Here is a 5,356-nt window from a genome sequence, read left to right as displayed (position 1 = left end):
TGAATCTGCAGGCTAATGGCAATGTGCTTGGATGCCCATACGGACCAATGTTAAGGCTCTAGTCTCTCATATAAGATAAAGTAAAAATGAGATCGCTTCTCGGCCTTTTGGCTAAGATCAAGTGTAGTAAAAATGAGAATCCTTTGGGAAAATTATCATATTTTGTTCAAGACTTCAAAAGTCGCCCAGGGGAATCACTGGAAACAGGAAAATATGACATGGTGGCGTAAGCTAGGGAGGCTAGTTATCTTCTAGGAAATCCAACTTTTGACATCGTTACCAACCCTCCCTGATTTAGAACAACCAAGGAGGAGAATTTTTCTCCTTGAAGGAACCATGCTGTATGAAAAAATGAGTCTTGTCATCACTTAAGTCAGCTACACGTGAATTCCCACTTTCTGAAAGCCTCTGTAGTACCTTCTACCTGTTAAAAAAAAATCATAATTGAATTCTAGATTAGCCAAAACAAGCCACTCAAGTACTAATGCAATAAGAAGGTTGCTTCGTACATGAAATGGGGCCTCTACATCAGATATTTAAAAGATTTTGTACTCATTGGTGCATTAATGATGACTGGGCTTTATAAACCAGGCACCAGACATTTTTTTCTAAGAAAAAATAACCACCAAGGAATCCAGGGACCAGGGCCAAGTTCTGAGTCTGTCAGGAGAGAGTTGCACATCAGACGGAAATTCCTGTTTTCAAACCTAGACTTCCAAGATACATTATTCCCACACCCAACACCTAGATGATTGGGTTTTGTAGCAGGAAAGAGTGACATTGAGTCTGTTTACAAAAAACAGCAGAGAACAGCTGTTGTTCCTGATCTCAAGATTTATGTGGATTCAAGTGAGATGATTAAAGAAGAGGGGAACACCCAAAACCAAGCAAAAGCACAAACTCAACAGCTCTCCTCAACTAAAGAATACTTGGCGTAGCAGAGACTGTTAAGTAGAATGGAAGAGTATGCATCATATTGGACATGAGTGGAAATCTGTTTGCCTTTTCTGGTAGAGTGAAAAAAGTGCGGTCTTTGAACTCAGACCCAACTTTGAGTAGCAGCATGGCCCATTCCCAGCTGTGTGGTCTTGGGCAAGTTGCTTACATTCCTGAATCTCAGTTCCCCCATAAGTTACAAAGAAGAAAAAAGAGTGTCCATCTTGCAGTTTTATATAAGGTAAGTGACAAGTAGAATGCCTGGCCACAGCAGGCCCTTAATGATGGGAGCTAGAATTATAGATGGTTTGTAAAGTCATGGGAGTGAATGTAATTGTCAATGATCTTGAGATAGAAAAAGAAAAATAGGTAAGACTCCAACGTGGAGCCTTGTAATGCCTCATTCAGGAAGATCCCTAGCCTGTGTAGAATCCCATGTTTTACAAAAAAGTGTCAAGCTGTGGATGAACTAAGTGGGACCTGCCGAATCACATGAGCTCACCACATGACCTCTGACTGCACGTAGAGTGAATGCGCGGATGACAGGGCAGTTCTTTGCTCTGCGGTCTTGGCCATTAGTCCCTGGATTGAGAGTGCAGCAGGGAAACAACAGGGATGAGAAACACTCAGGGGCCAGAGCCTGAATAGGGGAAGCAAAGGGAGAGGGGTCTCTGGTCATGCCCTTCTCCCACCTCCCCTGCCCTAAGTGTCATCTTCTCTCATTTTATCCTAATCACAACCCCACAAGGTACGTTATTGTGGTGATGGTGCCTGCTTCACCTATCAGAATACCAAAGTCAGAGGAGAAAAATATTCCTCATGAAAGTGTCGGAGTGAAGATCTGAGTCATGCAGTTAGACTGCAGAACCTGGGCTCTGTGCCTGGTACTAGACACAGCCAGCAAGATTTACATACATACATACATACATACATACATACATACATAAATCTGTCCAGAGGTGCATGTATGTAATAGTTTGTGTTACTTGACCATTCTGGTCATTGAAATAATCTATAAGCAGCAGTCCATTCCCATTAAATAAGATCCCCCCCCCATCCTTCCTTTTCCATTGTGCTTTGTTTAACTAGAGAAGTATAAGGGCCAGGGAGTTGAAAGCTAATAAGCAAATGCAGGGTTTAGTAAATACCCTTCCATGTGAGAAACATCATAAAGTAACACGTAGGGTCCTTTCAGAGATAGAACTGCCCTCATTGGCAGGTAGCACAGAACCCAGTGTAAAGAAAGTAAAACAAGCACAGCACCTTTATATGCTATGCTCTATACTATAGGATCAAGATGAATGATCACAGAGCAAAAATAAGTTCAGATAAATAATTAAGCATGCACTTGATAGTTGTCCTTTAAATGGATTATTATGGGCTACATGGTGCTGGTCTCTGGAGTGGTGGCCATGGCCTTGGGCCTCACTGCTGCCAATATATGGGAGCCTTTGTGGAGGGGCTGGGATTTGGGGAGGTTTGAAAGAGAACAGAGCTGGCAGATGCTCAGCAAACAATGGTTTTTAAACCTGCCCAGAATGCACTTTCTTTTCCTGGAGAAACAAGAGAGAGGATTTTATTTTAGAGAAGGATTGTGGTTTGAATTAGAATAGCACTATTGTGACAAAGTTGGTTTTCAGTGTAAGTGATGTATTTGCTGAAAACTATATCGATGACTTCAGTGGGAGCTCAGAATGGGTTATAGCTTACTTCTGTGTTTTGAAAATAAATCTATAAGCGGTAAGAGAGCAGTTCTTTAGAGTGATATTGACGTAAATGTCATTTTCCATCAGCCTGGAGTCATGGTAACATAGATTTGTTTCCCTGGATGAATGCTGGAGGTGGTTTGTTAGTATAGCAATAGAGTTTGGATGCTTCTAGAATTTCATGGAGAAAGGGTGTGTGGACATATTTGGACCTTGAAATGCTTAAAAATGTTCTGGGAAATTTGGACCAAATTTTCTAAATAGGTGTCTATTTCTCTCTCATAAGTCCACCTTTGAAAAGGTGAAGTGAAATGTCACATGGGGTAGACTAGGGATGATTCATTTGCAAAGTTTATGAGATGCTATAGGCAATGAATAGGATTCAGTATTCAATGACACCAAGAGAAACATCAAAGAGAGTCAGACCATAGATCTCAGAATACCAAAGGGGTCTTTAAACCTATCGGTTTCCTTCAAGTTTAAAATACATGGATTACATGACCTGACAAATATTAATAATGGCATCTAAGACCATTTTTGCCTGAATTCTCATGTCCTGGGGATTGGATTGGGAGTGGGCAGAGAGAAGTATGCAAAAGGCTTCGTTGGAAATGCTTAAACAAAATGTGCCCAGAAATCTCAATATATTTAGAATAATACTTTGCTCATTGATGAACTGGGGACAATTATATCCTCAAGGCCTTAAGGATTATTTATAGAAAACAAGGTTAAATAATGGCTATCTTAAGTCACGAAGACTGAAGACAGGAATTGCTATATTTGAACACTTGACCCAGAAATTCTAAGAAAACTAAAGAAAAAAACCCCAAAGCAAATTGGTAGTGAATTAATTGAAGATACATACACTATTCTAGAAATTGGTTATGAATCACTCAAATTAAGGACATCAAGAAGCAAGTAGATTGATATTCTGGGCATTTTGCTTCCTTTTCTACTTGTCTTTATTATTTTATTTGAGTCGGTATATTTTACAATTTCTAATATTATTGGATTTCTTTAAACTTTTTGTAACTTTTTAATGAAACTAATCCATCAGGTTGTAATTCAATTTGGAAAATAAAGAGACAATAAAAGATTTAGGAAGGCAAGGGAGGAAGTAGTAATATACAAAGAAACTAAATTACATATTTCTAGTCCTAAAATATCCCTTCATACATTTACTATGTATCTCTTTTTATTTAAAATTTTGAATTTTCTTTGTTTTCACGAACTAATTGGCAATGGAAATTTCTTTTAAACATTTCCATTTGCATTTCTGCTTCATGATGAAATCAACTGTTGATGTTATGTACCACTACATAAATTAGATTTGTTCCCATTTCAGGAACCTTACAAGATGTCTATTAAGCAATAATGGGAAAGAAAATGCACACAAAATAATTGTTGGCAAAATAAAATCTGGTGAATGTGGAGTTATTCAGATAATTCCAAGGAACCGGGTGCCAGTGCTTTGGCCACAAGGACATCAAACTAAAGCGGAACAATTCAGGCCTCTAATATTTCCAAATGCTTTGCCCATCTTTAACTGTGTGAGACTTCCAGATTAAGTGGATGAAAGCATGTTCTATCCTATATGCCAGTGATGGCGAACCTATGACACGCGTGTCAAAGGTGACACGCGAACTCATTTTTTTGGTTGATTTTTCTTTGTTAAATGGCATTTAAATATATAAAATAAATATCAAAAATATAAATCTTTGTTTTACTATGGTTGCAAATATAAAAAAATTTCTATATGTGACATGGCACCAGAGTTAAGTTAGGGTTTTTCAAAATGCTGACACGCCGAGCTCAAAAGGTTCGCCATCACTGCTCTATGCAGTGGTTCTCTGCAGCTTTGTTGCACTCAAGGAAAAAAACACCTTATAATTATTACCAGAAGAGAGGAGTAGAAACTTCTCAGATTTCACAAGGCCACATTGGAAACATTACATTGGCTTTCGTTTTCAAAGAGGATGCATTCTAGGGCGGTTGTCAGCCTGGAATAGCTGTTGTAGAGCTGCTGTGGATGCCGGCAGGCACCCGCCTCTGTGGGAACTGGGAAAACAGCGAGCTTGGTCCTACATGAACTGTTCTCATGAATTCTTCTAGTTGCTCAGCCTATAAGAGAAACAAAAAGACTGAGGATTATACATGTGATAAACAGAAGAGGTTAAAAATAAGCTCATTCCTTTAGTCTGTTGGCTGAATTAGGTTATTTTACTGGACTACTTGGCTATCCTTTGGTGGTGTTCTGTGGAAAAACACTCGTTGAACCTTCATTTAAAAACCTTGTCTTCTATTAGTTACTACAAATGCCATCTTAATCTACACTGCCTCATGAGTTAGAAGCCTGAGATCCCTGCTACCTCCCCCTCCCTATTGCCAATGGCCCTTGTCTTGTGGATCCAGAAAGCTGTCTCTCAAATTCATCCCCCTTCCTCTGTCCCCACTGACAACGCCTTGGTTAGGGCTAATCAGCATTAACCTGGATTTGTGCACCATTCTACAGACTCTCTTCTATTTCCTGCTCTCTTCACTGTTCCTCATGGAATCTGTGTTTAAAATCTCTGGTGGAAAGGTATTCAGAACTGTCACTACTTAGCCTCCAATCCACCTCTCCAGCCTCTCTCCTAGCTCTACCATTTACCTCTTTGTACAGCCTCAAAGCATGGAGGAATTCAGGAGGCATTTGGGCATTGGCAGTGGGGGTG

This window comes from Myotis brandtii, unplaced genomic scaffold (assembly GCF_000412655.1).
Source record: "Myotis brandtii unplaced genomic scaffold, ASM41265v1 scaffold115, whole genome shotgun sequence".
NCBI lineage: Eukaryota > Metazoa > Chordata > Mammalia > Chiroptera > Vespertilionidae > Myotis > Myotis brandtii.
The sequence above is the reverse complement of the archived record's forward strand: the minus strand, read 5'-3'. Positions refer to the sequence as shown.